This window comes from Leucoraja erinacea, chromosome 21 (genome assembly GCF_028641065.1).
Source record: "Leucoraja erinacea ecotype New England chromosome 21, Leri_hhj_1, whole genome shotgun sequence".
In the NCBI taxonomy this organism is placed as follows: domain Eukaryota; kingdom Metazoa; phylum Chordata; class Chondrichthyes; order Rajiformes; family Rajidae; genus Leucoraja; species Leucoraja erinaceus.
This window is the reverse complement of record NC_073397.1, coordinates 27,855,887-27,873,615: the sequence shown is the minus strand read 5'-3', so window position 1 is coordinate 27,873,615 and position 17,729 is coordinate 27,855,887. Positions and strand designations below refer to the sequence as shown.

Here is a 17,729-nt window from a genome sequence, read left to right as displayed (position 1 = left end):
CATATGCTAGCACTATCCTACACACTAGGGGCAATTTATAATTTTTACTGAAACCAATTAATCTACAAACCTGTACATCTTTGGAGTGTGGGAGGAGACCATAGCACCCTGAGAAAACCCACGCGGTCACAGGGAAAACATACAAACTCCATACAGGCAGCACCCGTAGTCAGGATCAAACCCGGGTCTCTGGCACTGTAAGGCAGCAACTCTACCGCTGCGCCACTGTGCTATCCTCGACCCACAGTCATTGGCTTAGGACATTGCACTTTGATATTTCACTTTGGCCACTTGATAATTCCTTCATGTCTATTAATGTGTTAAAAGCAAATAAACCATAGCTAGGACTGGAAAGATCCAGTCAGGTTAACTGAATAAGAAACATATATATTTGCCATCCAGTATAACATTTATTATAATTTTAAACTTAACTGTAAAACTACTACATGTGATAGAACAGCAATGCATTTGACTTTCCAGCATGAGGTGGAAAATTAATATCAAAATACATTCACATCTCAATTCCCTGGAAATGTCAGTGTAACTGATTACTGCGAGGAAGCCACGCTCAAATGTATCTTTCTGAATCATTTTGCAGAAACTCTGTAAACATGAATCTCTGGTGGACATTGATACAGACTGTGTGGCACCATGTTGAGCCTTGGGCTCTGGTCAGACAGCAGACCATGTAAATACATCGACGTAATCATACCCAAGATGATGTCTAGCTCAAAATACATTTAACTCAATTCTTCATCTTTAATGGAAGCTTTTTACTGCGGTATAGCCATAATTTCTTGTAGCCTTTCCGCCCTTTAAAATGTAGCCATTAATTTTTGTATTTCCCAAAATATGGCTATGACATCGCTTCTTTCGACCAAGATTTGATTCCAAATCAGTGGATGGATTTTGTTTTGTATCTGATATTTTAAATTTAGCTCAAATTAAAAAGAAAATAAATAGAGCAAAGTATGTTTTTTTATCACAGACAAGAGAACTTGCGAATTTGTTTAATATTTTATTGGGATTGATTTATGTGGCACATATTGCACTGCATGATCCAGTTCGAAGACAAAGGCTTTAAATATGAAGATATAAATATAATTCTTCAAGCTTAAAAGTATAAGTATGATACTTTTTATTTATTCAACCTGAAACTAATGAAAAAAGAGAACGATTTGGCTCTATTCTTCAAACGTTCAATAGTAATGGTCAAGATGAGAAACACATCTGCAAGTAGTCTGTTAGTTTATACAAGTTAAACATAGTTTTATGTTCTTTGCTTTTTCACCAACAAGGAAAACCTATTGCAATGTTAAACTATTTGAAAAATGGTGCTCAAATTCCATTAAATATATATGTTATCCTTTCGATTGCAGTGCATATTCATTAGAAGTTGTAACAATGCTTAATTAACTATAGATCTAATCCAGTATTTATTTCACACCCAATAAGTCACCATGTCATAATATTGATCTTGAACAGGTCATTGCCACTGGGTGAGATATTGCCTGTTTTCCTGCGATTTTCCATTTAGAGAAGGATCTAATAATAATATAATATAGTTGCTACTGTTCTTGAAGGAAATAGATGAAGAATTGCTTGACCACCAGGTTAAAAGTGAAGTTATTAGAGCTGAAATAACCACATTGACAAGCTTGTTAAGAAGCTTAGGTAGACACAAAGAAGGCTTGTATTGTATTGTATTGTATTGTATATCTTTATTGTCATTTCCTGAGTATTCACATACCCAGAGGAAACAAAAAAACGTTGCTCAACCAGTGTCCATTCAGTGTGCATTAAAAATAAATAGAAATAAAATACATGTATCATGAACAAATTTAACACTCTACTAAACATTCAACAGGCGTTCCGATCGGCAGCGGCACGATCGGAATAGCGTGCAAAACAAAGCTTTTCACTTTATCTTGTTACACACGTGACAATAATGAACATAATCCTAAGAAGAGCAATGTTGCCCATTGTATTTGCATTTAGATTTTAATCTGCAACCAAAAAATTATTTTTAATCAAATTGACTAAACACCATTGTGATAAATGAGTTTCTTACTTCTATCAGGGACGAGTCTGAAGCGGTCACGTCAGGTAATCTCAACTTGTACAAGCAATGTAGATACAACCTTCACAAAACTATCGGCGTTGCCTAAAGCCAATTCCAGGCTAAGCCAGAGTCCTAGACTAACCACACGGAAACCCATCGATTGCATGCTATAATGGGCTTTATAGCAAAGTTAGCAATAATGATTCTTTTCCCAATGAGCCCAATGTATTCTATGTTCATCCTGAACAGAGGGTTCGTGAAAATATGTCACCTTCCCAGCAGCCTCGTGTACGTCTATGGCCATGGTCACCATCACAAACATCAGATTGACCAACCAAACATATTTCCAAGATCTTGGACCTAGGTCTCAGCGCCTCCCTCTGCAACTGGATCTTTGACTACCTGACCATAGACCAAATGGCCCATGACCAAACATCCTCCTTGATGAGTCTCAACACTGGTGCCCCATAAGGGTGCTTTCTCAGCCCCTTAGTGTACTCCCTCTGCACTCACAATGGTGTGGCCACGTTCTGCTCTAATACAATGCTCCAGTTTGCAGATGAAATGAATTGAATTGAATAATTTATTGTCAAGTGTGACATGTCACAGTGAAATTCTTTGCTTGCATATCCGTCAAACCAGGGGCCATTGGCTGCGGGCTTCGTCGACCCACGAGGCTCCACCTCTGACCCACTGCGTTGGGCTGGATCCCAAAGAAGGACGAGATGGAGCACAGGAAAGATATAGAGGGCTTAGTAGTAATATGTCAAGACCTCAGGAAGCAACGTTAAGCACATGTCGCAGTCTGTATTAATGATGCTTAAGTGGAGATGATCAAGAGCTTCAAGTGTCTAGGCATAAATATACCCAACACATTCTCCTGCTACTTGTCCAACTACATTGAGAGTATGGCTAAGAAATCACACTAATACCTCTGCTTTGTCAGAATGCGAAATAAATTTGGCATGTCTCCAATGACTCTTGCCAATTTCTACACATGCACCATAGAAAGCATCCTATCGTGATGCATCACAGTTTGGTGGGGTAACAGTGCTGCCCAAGACTGCAAGAAATTGCAGAGGATTTTGAGCGCAGTCCAGTCCATCACATAAATCGGCCTTCCCCCATGGCCCCTGCTACACTAAATTCATGCTGTCTTGGGAAAGCAGCCAACATAATCAAAGACCACTCACATTCTTGCCTCTCCCCTCTCCCATCAAGCAGAAGTTACAAAAGCTTGAAAGCAGGTACTGTCAGATTCAACAGAAGCATCATAAAATATTTGAATCCTTTTCCAATTATTAATCTAAGTGATTACTTGCTTTCCTGTTCAAGTATGTTGCGTAGACTGAATATTTTGAGTATTTTATATTCTCATTCCATTTACATCTGCACTTATTTTGCTTTTGATTTGGTAGTTAAAAAATATTTTATTCCGTGTTATTATGTTATCATCAGAATTTGCTTTTACTTCATAGCAATTTACTTGATATTGGTGCAATACTCATCAAGTTTATTACTGTAACAAGCTGAAATAATTGTATTTTGTTATAGAATGGTGTAACAGCAGGTGGGGAAGCAACTCAAGAGTGCAAGTGTTGAAAACATATCACGCAATGTTCAATCGGATGGAAAAGTTTCAGTTTAGTTTAGTTTGGAGATAGTTTAGAGGGGTGGCATGGTGATGCAGTGGCAGAGTTGCTGCCTTACACCGCCAGAGACCTGGGTTCGATTCTGACTCCATGTATTACATAGAAAATAGGTGCAGGAGGAGGCCATTCAGCCCTTCAAGCCAGCATCGCCATTCATTGTGATCATGGCTGATCGTCCCCAATCAAAAACCCGTGCCTGCCTTCTCTCCATATCCCTTGATTCCACTAGCCCCTAGAGCTCTATCCAACTCTCTCTTAAATCCATCCAGTGACTTGGCCTCCACTACCCTCTGTGGCAGGGAATTCCACAAATTCACAACTCTCTGGGTGAAAAAGTTTTTTCTCACCTCAGTCTTAAATGGCATCCCCTTTATTCTAAGACTGTGGCCCCTGGTTCTGGAATTGCCCAACATTGGGAACATTTTTCCTGCATCTAGCTTGTCCAGTCCTTTTATAATTTTATATGTTTCTATAAGATATCCCCTCATCCTTCTAAACTCCAGTGAATACAAGCCTAGTCTTTTCAATCTTTCCTCATCTGACAGTCCCGCCATCTCAGGGATCAATCTCGTGAACCTACGCTGCTCTTTTCCTACCGTCTTTGCCTTGAAATTTCTTGAGCAATCAGTAAGCCTGATTGGGGTCAGAATTTAGCAAAAGATGGCAATGACATTGATAAGGAACGTAGAACAACAGGTTGTTCTAACTTGAAACATCAAAACAGAATATAAAAGCTTCTGTACATAGATAAAAAGGACAAGATTAATAATTACATACTCTTACAGACTGAGACAGAAGAAATTATATTGGGCAATGAAGTATCAGTAGAGAAATTAAACAATTATTTGTATCTGTCTTTGTGGAAGAGGAAACTAAACACTAAATAATAGAGAGCAATAACATGGAGGCACAGGAACTACTGATGCTGGAATCTTGAGGAAACCAGTGCTGGATACAATGATACCACACCACTGTCTCTCCGCAAACTCCTTGACACTGTTTGCATCCAGAAATGTATCGATTCCCTTCTTAAAAATATTCAATAATGTGGCCTCAACAGGCCTCTTGGAAGCGAATTCCACAGGTTCACCACCATCTGAGTGAAGAAGTCTTTTCATCTCATTGCTAAATCTCTTGCCCTGTAACCTGTGTCTGTGACCCCTTGTTCTAGGTTCCGCAGCCAGGGGAAATATGTTTCCCACATCCAGTCCGTCTGACCCTGTCTGATCTTTGTGAGTTTCAATTAAATCCCTCTCATTCTTCTGAGCAGTGTTGAATACAAACTTAGCCATCTTAAGTTTACCCCTCCTTATTTGGTGGCCCGGTGACCCTCAGAGATCAGTCTGGTGAACCTTCAAGTATTTTTAAATTTTATTTTTGGTGAATTCTTTGATCTGGTTTTGCCTGTCTCGATGACAAAACAATCATTATTCCAGTGATCCTTCAGATGAATCGTCCTTTCATGTTATCAGCTGAGATTAATCATGGCCCCGAAGACAAAATGTAATTATATGGGGTAGGGGACTTAGAAAGTACCTAGCATGGCTTAATTTTTCTGGTTGGGAGCATTGATATTTTTTGCTCAGGATTACTCTTTGTGTCTCCGAGCTTCCGTGATCAAAATAATGATTAGGCCCCAGATCAAAACGTCTCACACACATGACTCAGTGTGCATACACTTCGATCTGTGGCTATTGCCCCTGGCCACAGATACCTTCATTAAATTGAAATGGCTGCAGGGGATGAATTTATATGAGAGTGAGTGAGGGAGAAAGAGATACGATGTAGAAACAGGCCCTTTGACGGCAAGTCCACACTGTTTCAGTCCACCTATTCACGCTAATCCAAGATGAATCCCATTTTTGTTTAATTCTCTCACATTTTCATCACCCTCTTCAGATACTACTACTTACACTGCACAAGAGGGTGCAACTTGCATTTTTTTGAGATGTAGATGGAAACCAGAGCACCTGGAGGCTACCCACGTGCTCACAGGGAAAACATAAATACTCAGATTGCACCCGAGGTCAGGATTGAACCCGGGTTGTTTGGCACTGTAGGCAGAGGCTTAACCAGCTGTGCCACTAATCTAAAAGTAACTGTTTTTGCTGTATCCACATTTAAAAGCAATGTGGGAATGTTGTAAATCACACACAGTTCCAGACGATGCATGATTTACTCCTTTTCTTGTGAGTTACAAATGAAGGTCATAGTTTTGTGGCCCATTGATTGGATATCCATCAGAAAGCTTTTTTAAGGACATCACATAGGCAAAATTTGTTGTGGAAATGACATCCGTGCTGCAGTGAATCGTGTCAGTGTAATTTCCTGTTGCATGGAACATTTGCCGAAAATGGTTGCAAAAATATCAACTCAAAATCTTGCATGTTATGCATGATTACTGTCTGTAACGCTGGTATAACAATTTTTTAAAAAACAATTTCTAAATTTCTGACCAGACAGTTAAAATCATTTGCTAATCATTTAAGGAAATAGTGTTCAATGCCTTTTAGTAAAGTTATAATGAAGATGGTAAATGTTTGGAAACTAAACAACACCTCAGGCTAGACAAATATGCAGGAGAAACTCAGCGGGTGAGGCAGCATCTATGGAGAGAAGGAATTGCCGATATTTCAGGTCAAAACCCTTCTTCAGACTGATGTCGGTGGCGGGGGGGTGGGGGAGGGGGAGGGCAGGAAAAAGAAAGGAAGTAGGTGGGGACAGTAGGACGTGGGAGAACTGGGAAGGGGGAGGGGAAAGAGGGAGAAAGCAAGGTCTATCTAAAATTAGAGAAGTCAATGTTCATACCGCTGGAGTGTAAACTACCCAAGCGAAATATGAGGTGCTGTTCCTCCAGTTTGCGCTGGGCCTCACTCTGGCAACGGAGGAGGCCCAGGACAGAAAGGTCAGATTGGGAAATGGAGGGGTAGTTGAAGTGCTGAGCAACCAGGCGATCAGGTAGGCTAAGACGGGCTGAGCGGAGGTGTTCAGCGAAACGATCGCCGAGCCTGCGCTTGGTCTCGCCGATGTAGAGAAGTTGACACCTGGAACAGCGGATGCCGTAGATGAGGTTGGAGGAGGTGCAGGTGAACCTCTGCCTCTCCTGGAAAGACTGATTGGGTCCTTGGATGGAGTCAAGGGGGGAGGTAAAGGGACAAGTGTTGCATTTCCTGCGGTTGCAGGGAAAAGTACCCGGGGAGGGGTGGTTTGGGTGGGAAGGAACAAATTGACCAGGAAGTGTCGGAGGGAACTGTCTCTGCGGAAAGCAGAAAGGGGAAGAGATGGGAATATGTGGCCAGTAATGGGACGGATCCCGTTGGAGGTGGTCAAAATGTCAGAGGATTATATTGAGTATATGATGGCTGATGGGGTGGAAGGTGCGGACAAGGGGGACTCTGTCTATGTTACAAATAAGGGGGACCCTATCCTTGTAATAAATGAGCATCTCATGCTTTGCCATTCAATAGGATCATGGGTGATCTAATCATGGTCTCAGCCACTTTCCTGCCTACCTTTCATAACCCTTGCTTTTCCTGTAATCCAAAAATCCATCAATCTCAGCCATTAATATCTATCTATATACTATTAAAAGTCTCATTTTGTTTGTATGTATGTATACGTTTGTGAGTCTGTATGTGTGTATGTGTTTTTGTATCTTCGCCAAAACGCTACACGGTCGTGCTTACATTTTTCCATATTCTGACACATTTTTCCCCTCCGCGCAGTAATCAGGTTCACTTAAGATTTCATCCTATATTTCACAAGTTATTGACGATTCGTTTGAAAAAAAAAGGCAAAAAACGGTTCTCACCCACAGCCTTTTTCCAGGACTTTCCACTGATGATGTCACAATGCCACTCACATTGCACCAATCACAATGGGCTATCAAGCTGCCGAGTGCCACACCCCCAATCCCCTCCCTCCCCAGGTTATTCACATACACCCCCCCCCCCCCCCCCCCCCCCAGGTGATTCACACACCCCCGCCCCCTCTCCCCCGGGTTATTCATGATTAAAGTTTCCAAAAAAAGCCAAAACCACCTTTTAAAACACCAGCTTCCAGTGACGTCACAATGCCCCCCCCCCAAACAGTACAGTGAAACAGAATATTCCTCCACCTTCCCAACAGATCTGCACTTAGTCTAGTAATCAATAATTTCACCTCCACAGCTCTCTGAGGTAGAAAAGCCCAAAAATCCACAATTCTCTGGGAGATGATTATTGCATCTTATTTTGTAATGCGTGAACTCCTTAATCAGAGACTGCCTCCCAAACTCTTGATGCCCACAGAAGGAGAAACTTTCTTTCCACATCTAGCTTTTGATCTGAATTTTTTACAATTCATTGAGATTATCTCTTGTTCTTCTAAACTCCGATGAATAAAGGCGCAAGCTGCTCTACCTTTTCTCACGAATCTGCCCCTTGATGCCAGGAATCGACCTAGCGAACTTTCACTAAAATGCTTACAGTGTAAGTGAATACCACCTAAAATAAGGAGATCAAAGCTGTGTGCAATATCACAGGTGTGGTCTGGCCAAGACCCTGTACAATTGTGCAGTCGGGAACTGCAGATGCTGGTTTACACTGAAGAAAGGCACAAAATGCTTGAGCAACTCAGCAGGACAGGCAGCATCTCTGGAGAGAAGGAATGGGTGATGTTTAGGGTGGAGACCCTTCTTCAGACTGAGAGTCAGGGGAGAGGGAAACTAGAGATATGGAAGGTGTGAAAACCACAGATTAAAGCAGATGATGGTCAAGGAATAGAATGGTTCGTTCTTGGCTACGGAATTTATCTAATTTACTTGCTGTACATACGTGCTTATTTTCTATGTACTCAGACATCTAGACACTTCTGTATAGCACATTTAAAAACAACTCACGTTGAACAAAGTGTTGTATATCAGTGCAGGTACTAATGTGCTACATACAATGTTACATAGACTAACAACACATACATAAACTGTTTACAGCGCCCCTTCAGAGGGCCTCAAAAACGCTAGGGAGTAGAAATAGGTTTCGAGCCTCGACTTAAATGAGTTGATGGAGGGGGCAGGTCTGATGAGGAGAGGGATGCTGTTCCACAGTCTAGGTGCTGCAACCGCAAAAGCGTGGTCACCCCTGAGCTTAAACCTGGACAGCCAGTAGCCCCAAGTCGGCCGACCTGAGGGACCTGGAGGTAGAATGGTGGGTTAGAAGATTTTTGATATGGGGGGGGGCAAGCCTGTTAAGGGCTTTGTATACGAATAAGAGGAACTTGAAGTTGATTCTGTACCGTACTGGGAGCCAGTGGAGCGAGGCCAGGATTGGGGTGATGTGGTCCCCGTCAGAAGTCTCGCTGCGGCGCTTTGAACCAATTGCAGGCGGGACAGGGATAATTGGCTGATGCCAGTGTATAGGGAATTGCAGTAATCAAGGCGGGAGGAGATTAATGCGTGGATGATTTTTTTCAAGGTCGTCGAATTGGAAGAATGATTTGATTTTAGCTATCGTGCGAAGCTGAAAGAAATTAGTTTTTACCACAGCATTGACTTGCTTGTCAAACTTTAATGCGGACTCAAATATCACGCCAAGGTTTTTGACGTGCGGTTTGACTAAGGAGGTTAGGCTTCCAAGGCTGCCTGTTATTGTTTTGATGTAGTTGGACCGGCCGAGTAGGATGACCTCAGACTTGCTCTCGTCTAGTTGGAGGAAGTTCTGTGCCATTCAACATTTTATGTCCTCGAGGCAGTGCATGAGGCTGATTATATTTGACCGGTTGTTGGGTTTCAGGGGGAGATAGAGCTGTGTGTCGTCTGCATAGCAGTGGAAAGAAATGCCGTGCCTTTGAATAACTTGGCCGAGGGGGAGCATGTACAGAAAGAAGAGAATGCGGCCTAGGATGGAGCCTTGTGGCACTCATCACATATTTTATATGATACCAAACCAAGTGGGACCCGTTGGGTCCTGTCCCCTCAACGCGTGGGGGGGGTAGTGATTGAGGCATTGGGCGGCGCGCGGCTTCACAGGGGAGGGCTGGTTACAGAACGCAATCCTCCACCAGAGAGGGGGCAGGCAGAGAGAGGAAGGGAGGGCAGAGAGGGAGGGGGGGAGAAGGGGGGGGGGGCAGAGAGGGAGGGGGGGGCAGAGAGGGAGGGGGGGGACAGAGGGGAGGGGGCAGAAAGAAATGTAGTGGGGGAAGGAAGGAAGGGGGGATAGAGAGGGAGGGGATAGAAAGGGAGCAAGGGAAAGAGGGAGGGGGTAGGGAGGGAGGGGGAGAGGGGTAGAGAGGGAGAGGCAGAGGGTAGGGGCAGCTCCTACCCAGGTCGTAGAGCAGCAGCCTCCCCACCAGGTGCTGGGCCAGAGCGAGGCTACGGATGGGTGTGGAGCCGAGCGAGGCCGCAGGCGGGCGTCAAGCCGAGCACCACGAGCGAGGTGGCGGGCGATCGTCGACCCGAGGGAGGCTGCGGGCCGACGTGGACACGAGGGAGGGCGTCAAGCCGGGCTTGGCCCGCGGCAGCAGCCTCCCCACCAGGCGCGCGGACGCTGAGCGGGCGCGAACACTCTCCATGCAGCGGAGGGCCAGCCGATCGTGGCTTCCGCGAGGGGAAACCCACCCACCCCCATGACAGACGATCGGGCGGGGAGAGAGGGTCGTGCCCCGTGACGGCCAGAGATCGCCAGGTGGGATTGGGATCACCAGCGAGGAAAAGGCGTCACGATTCGCCGAGTTCCTGCGATCGACAGTGTAAGGAAGTGTAAGTTAAGATGCCAAGAAGTACAGAAGACTTTCATGGGTGACGTCACTCGCAGCGCGAGCAGCGGCAGGCAGTCAGATCCATTGTGACGTCATCAGCGAGACCATCTTGTTTATTTTCTAAGTTATTTGCGATTTGTGAACATTTTCATAAATGACTCGAGAAATAATGCATGAAATTTTCAGATAAGGCGATTTTTGGCATCGTGACGTAAATCTCTATCGGAATATGTAAAAATGTCACCGTTAGCGCATTGTGTTTTCGAGGAGATGTTAAATGCACATGAACATCACACAAATAAATACACATCCAAGATCAGAGTTTTATAAGTATAGAGATTCTGCATTTCTATTCTCCCCACCACAATGGACTACTTCAAAATTCCTTGGATTGTTTTTCAGCAGCCAATTGTTTGACATCTCAAAATTTATCTTTCATCCTTTCCAGACTTTTTGCATCTTCTTCACCACTTTACTTCCCATTGATTTTGTATTCCTAGTAAATGTGGCTACAATACTCTGAGTTCTTTCATCTTATTCAATAATATAGATTGTAAGTAGTGGTGGCAACTGCAGTAATCCCATGGCACCCCAGCAGTTAATCAGCAGAGAAGTTCAAACCTAATTAAATTAAGTTAGAAAACCCTGACAGCAATTATTTTGTAGTAGGCTGCAGTGATTTATTTTCGCAGGGTATATTTAAGTAGCAGTAAACTGGTTATCATAGAAAATGAATGAATAAATACTAATATATCCAGAACAAAATAAGTAGATCAAAAGTAGAACAGATTTAATATCATCAGCTTGTTTGCTTTCTTGTTTTGATCTGATTTATAATTTAAAAACACATTGGATAAAAATTCTGCCATACAAGATTGAATTTATATGTCCTCAGTATTAATTCTGGTACTAAAAATCATTCTCTAGTACACAGCATACCATAACATCTACTGTGGTCATTCCATATGTATGTGATGCTTTTCTATGGAGGCTGTATGCTGTCAGCAATGTTAATTGTTGTGCAAGACACAATGGTGCTTCTGTACACTTGTGCAGTATTGCGGGGTACAGTCCCAAAACAACATGGACCTTCCAGCTCCAGCCCCTGGCTGAGCATTATTGAGGCTTGATCTTACCAGAGTGGCTTCTGGTCGTCCACCAGTGGTCCACATGATTACCTCCCTGATGAGTGCTGTGAACACTCGAGCAAGTTGTAACACAGTACTATAAATGACAATCTTTTTAAGGACAATTACAATTTATCCTGTTCAAATCATCATTGTGGACTAAGTGGGCTGAAGGGTCTGTTTCCGTTCTGTATCTCTAAAATGAAAACTAAACTAAAACTAAAGCCTTTTGCAAAATAAAGAAGAATTAAATTGCAAAGAAAAGCTACCACTTTAAGACAAGCAACATTGGACATGGATTTATGTAAGGGATTTTATAACATGAAGAAATATTTTTTAAACATTTAAAATTATCCAATCTCAATATTTCTAATCTTCCTCTGTGCAATGATAATTGGACCTAAAGAAAGATGACCAGAGATTACATATTCAAAATGATGGATCAGCCATTTAGGAAAGAAATTAGAAGAATCTTCTTCATCTAAAGCATGGGAAATCTTTTTGAATTCTGTTTATAAGAGCGCTAAGTTACTTGAGAAATAGATTGATTGATCGTGGATAATAGTGGACTCAAGGGAGATGGTTTGCTGCATGACAGTGGCATTGAGGTTAATGATCAGTCATAATCCATGGAATGGTAAAAAGACTAAACTAAAAGCCAACAACTCCAGCAGTTTGACTCAGTTTTAACCCATTCTTTAAATTCCTGATGCAAGTTTAAAAAGTGTTAATACATTTGTAATGTTATATTTTATGAATGTGTTTTCCAATTAATTTTCCAGATCATTGTTAGTATTTTTAATGGCTTGAATCTTGTTGCTAGTTCTACACACTGATATGTGGTATAAAAGCAAAATATCACCCATAGATGGTATAAAAATGTTTAACAAGCCGGATGGTGTGGGTATAAGGCAGTTCCTTGATCAATAAATTTATAGCATTGAATTGGATAGATCTGTCAAATAGCGGGAAGAGCCACAATGAGATGTAAAAACCTCCATCTAAATTGTGAAGTCCTACGTCCTTGAAAAGGATACACTTCAGGTTTCATTTTGTCTGGCTACAGAAAAGCCATCCCAGATGACAAGAAAATACTTGTTAAGAAACAGCAACATGACCCATTCCATTCTCCAGTTCACTGTTGCTCAACACTGACCATTACTAAAGGGACTTGTTTGGCACAAACCAGCTGCCTAAAAACCATCTTATTGTTTTCCTTTAATTGGAATGCTCTAACAACAGTGGCGGACTGGGTCTAAAAATATTGGTTGCCAGGAGACAAAGGGGGCCCACTTCATCAGGGGCCCACTTGATATACGGGGCCCACTTCATCAGGGGCCCACTTGCCATCGGGCAAGCTGACACCCTGGCCAGTCCGCCACTGTCTAACAACATATACATTGCAGATGACAGGGCAATGCAGAGAAATCTGAACTATCCAACAAGCTCTAAGTATGTGCTAACTGACTTCTATTAAAAAAACAGCAGACATTCAGGCACTGAGAATTATGATGGACAATGGGTAACAAATGTACGTGTTGCACTTACAATATATTGGTTTTCAAGCTCTGTATAATTTAATGCACTTTCTAGTTAAATATGAGGTAATATTTTTCAATTAATTCTTTTTTTATTTCCACAAAGCAATTAAATACTGGCTTATGTTTTGATTATCAGTGGTATTTAGTTTGACATTTGAAAATGTTATTGGAAAAGAATGTTAAGAAGATGTGGCCAGAATTTGCTGTAGTGGTGTATTTAACAAAATGACTGCAATGCTGTTGAAGCAGATGAGTCTTTCTCGGGTACAACTGTTAAGGTCACCCTTTACTTGTAATGTAAAACTTTGCTCATTCTTGTTCGCTGTCCCCACTAATTACGTTTGACGACTATGTATTGTTACAATTTAAATACATTACTTGACCCAATTAATTTATTTTTCAAGTGGCAAAAGACATTGGGTGATTCTGAATGTTTGTAATAGTGCAATTGATTTTGTTAGTTTACCGGCCTCTGAATATGGATGCAGCTTTGTTCTGTGTAGGAAGGAACTGCAGATACTGTTTTACACTGAAGATAGACACAAAATGCTGGAGTAATTCTGCAGGACAGGCAGCATCTCCGGGGAGAAGGAACGGGTTGAGAGCCTTCTTCCTTCCAGAGATCCTGCCTGTCTCGTTCAGTTCCTCCGGTTTTTGTGTCTATTTTTGTTCTGTCTGTTTGTTCTAATTCCTTGAATTAACTCATCCTTTAAAACTTAATTTAAATAGTTACCTTTATAGATTGTTCATAATCATACAGAGATGTGTTGATGGGGATAGCTCTGAGTTTGTATTATTCTTGAAGAGCTGAGAAATAAATGACAACAAATTACACAGTATAAACATTTTGAAAAATATTTGGAGATGAATACAGGTTGGTCGGTCACAAGTTTGTTACTTTCCTATGATTTTCATAGGAAGTATGCTCTTTGACCCAACTTGACCATGCCAACCAAGTTGCCCCATCTACACTATTCCCACCTGCCGAGTTTAAATAAATGCTAGCTTGGATATTTTAATGATCAATCCTTTATGATTAATGTTTGAATTCTTTGATGTGGCAGCAAGGTTATTGGTTAAAATTTGCTCATCATATGGACGTTGGGGATTTTGATCAAAGGCAAACTAACCAACTTCTTTAAAAAATATGAAAGTTATGGAATCAAAAATTGAATACAGTAAGTTGTAGTGAAAGGGTGAAGGAATTAATGAAGGTTTCACTGAGTTGGCAACAGGACATTCAGTTTTATTCATAGCTTGAAGTAATTGCTGGAGCCTGGTTATTTCTTCTTGCTCTTGCCCACATGGAACTCTTCAAAGTAGACACCCCACGATGATCTGAGTCTACCTTGATTTTATTTTCAAGTTCCACTTACGAATCACCCTCCTGTCAATTTCCACTCCTTATTACTGGAAAAGGAAAACCTTGTGATAACTGCTGCATTATTTTCTGTGATAGTAATGAATCAGTGGGCATCAATCAACCAAAGACTTTATTGTCATTCGGAAATACACCAACAAATGCAAGTCTGAACGAAATTTCATTGCATCTGGCACACCGTGCAACATAAAATAACAAAAGGATAAAATAAATAAAAAAAGATAAAATAGATAAAAAGATAAAATAGATAATAGTGGCGGCACATTATATGGGATTCAAGAGTATGATGGCTCGGGGGACGAAGCTGTTGCAAAACCTGGCCGTTCTGCTCCTTATACTGCGATAACTTTTTCCCAAGGGCAGCAGAGTGAACAGTCCATGATGGAGTGTGGGGTCTTTTATGATGCTGTTGGCCTTGGGCAAGCAACGTTTGCACGCAATGTCCCCGATTAAAGGAAGAGAAGTCCCGATTATTTTTAGCATGACCAACATGTTAAATAAAATAGACACAAAAATCTGTGGTAACTCAGCCCGTCAAAACCTTTTGTTTCCTTTTCCCCTGATTCTCAGTCTGACGAAAGGTCTCGACCCGACACATCACCCATTCCTTCTCTCCAGAGATGTTGCCTGACTTGCTGAGCTACTCCAGCTTTTTGTGTCTATTTATGATTAAAACCAGCAACTGCAGTTCCTTCCTAAACAGGAACTAAATACATAAAATCATTATTAATTAATAATTATTAATCATATAAAGTGTCCCATTTTTAAATAGATCAAGCTTTTGCATTAAAATTTTACGGTTTAATTTAAAAATCCACTGTATGTTCTTGGCAAGACTGTTGACAATAGGAATTGCACAAATATTCATGCCATCACACATTGACAGGATTTGAGTTAAGAAAAAAAACATGTTATGATGTCCTTCCATTTTGTACATTGTTAGTATGACTGCCTTCTGCTTAATGGGATATGTCATAATATAGATTTCATAAACCCTCCCAGAAGGAAACCCTCCCATCAAGATCGGCTGCGGGAGGCAGTCCCTGGGACACAGAGGTGATCGGGTGAGGACAGGGACATTGGGTCATGGGCATGCAGCAACCTGGGGCTCACCTGTGCTTACCTGGACCAGGGGCGCTCACTTCCAACATGTGGACCTGACTTTGGACTTTTTCTTTGTAAACAGTGCCAGAATATGGTGACTGTGCGTATGTGGGTTGTGGAAAAATAATTTCACTGTGCTGTGTACACGTGACAATAAAGAATCATTGAACCATCGATCCTTCGAGATACCAAAAGATCATTTGATCAAAATGATGCACAGACATGTCATATTTTTTTTAGATATTGTGGAAGAGAAAATTGAGGGAGCCGAGGAACTTCATAAACATGTGGTATATCAGAGGCTATGGAATTATACCCCAGAGTAAGTAACAACTTTCAAGACGGGATGAAAGAAAATCGAATAGCAGTTTATTCTAAGCATGATTGAACACAGGTTCTGAGAGACTTTAGTCATTTTCTTTTCCATTTACGTTGGAAAGGTTTTTATAATCTTTCTTATTGGTTTTGAGTGTTGGGACTGTGCAGTGTTTATGCAAGTAACAAATTTGACAGCGGCATCTAAAATTGAAGGGTTACAGGATATAAATGGCTGAAAATGTTGTACATTTTTAGATGCTCCCCATCAGTAAAGTCACCATCTGTACAGATGGCAGCCGAGCAGCCACAAATTAGGTCAGGACCCAGGAGTAACACATCTTGGCATCGCACAGAGGTTTTCTGAAGGATCTCAACGGTCTGATGCAGTAACATAGAAACATAGAAAATAGGTGCAGGAGTAGGCCATTCAGCCCTTCGAGCCCATTCAATATGATCATGGCTGATCATCCAACTCAGTATCCTGTACCTGCCTTCTCGCCATACCCCCTGATCCCTTTAGCCACAAGGGCCACATCTAACTCCCTCTTAAATATAGCCAATGAACTGTCCTCAACTACCTTCTGTGGCAGGGAGTTCCAGAGATTCACCAGTCTCTGTGCGAAAAATGTTTTTCTCATCTCAGTCCTAAAGGATTTCCCCTTGTCCTGGACTTCCCCAACATCGGGAACAATGTTCCTGCATTTATCCTGTCCAACCCCTTAAGAATTTTATAGGTTTCTATAAGATCCCCCCTCAATCTTCTAAATTCTAGCGAGTACAAGCCGAGTCTATCCAATCATTCTTCATATGAAAGTCCTGACATCCCAGGAATCAGTCTAGTGAACCTTCTCTGTACTCCCTCCATGGCAAGAATGTCTTTCCTCAGATTTGGAGACCAAAACTGTACGCAATACTCCAGGTGTGGTCTCACCAAGACCCTGTACAACTGCAGTATAGGGGTTCCTATACTCAAATCCTTTTGCTATGAATGCCAACATACCATTCGCTTTCTTCACTGCCTGCTGCACCTGCATGCCTACTTTCAATGACTGGTGTACCATGACACCCATGTCTCGTTGCAGGTTACACAAAAAAGCTGGAGAAACTCAGCGGGTGCAGCAGCATCTATGGAGCGAAGGAAATAGGCAACGTTTCGGGCCGAAACCCTTCTTCATGTCTCGTTGCATCTCCCCTTTTTCTAATCGGCCATAATTTAGATAATAGTCTACTTTCCTGTTTTTGCAACCAAAGTGGATAACCTCACATTTATCCACATTATACTGCATCTGCCATGCATTTGCCCACTCACCCAGCTTATCCAAGTCACCTTGCAGCCTCCTAGCATCCTCCTCACAGCTAACACTGCCCCCCAGCTTCGCGTAATCCACAAACCTGGAGATGTTGCATTCAATGCCTTCGTCCAAATCATTAATATATATTGTAAATAGCTGGGGTCCCAGCACTGAGCCTTGCGGTACTCTGTACGCAGTGGAAGTTAAACATTCCAAAGATGGGCACAAAATGCTGGAGTAACTCAGCGGGACAGGCAGCATCTCTGGTTAGAAGAAATGGATGACGTTTTGGGTCGAGAACCCATTTTCAGACAATATTCCAACCTGCCAAATTATGGGAGTAAGGATCAGGTGCGCATCATGACCTTGATGCCCTGAAGCGGGAGGAACTATTTTCTTACACATTTCAGCTTCCCTACAAACCATAGTTCCTGCTGTGACATATGTACATGACACCTGACAAAGAGAATATTGCCTATCATAGAAGGAGGGGGCCCATTGTTGACGGGTGCCTGACAAT

At 42.0% G+C, this 17,729-nt stretch overlaps 1 long non-coding RNA gene across 1 annotated transcript in view; it reads left to right on the top strand.

Annotated features, from left to right (window-relative positions):
• LOC129707436 (uncharacterized) overlaps positions 1-16,987 on the top strand; it is a 79,943-nt gene extending 62,956 nt beyond the window's left edge. Inside the window, exon 3 of the long non-coding RNA XR_008725180.1 lies at positions 15,498-16,987. This is a non-coding gene — a long non-coding RNA (uncharacterized LOC129707436). The remainder of the gene's footprint in view (positions 1-15,497) is intronic.
• The last annotated feature ends 742 nt before the right edge of the window (positions 16,988-17,729 follow it).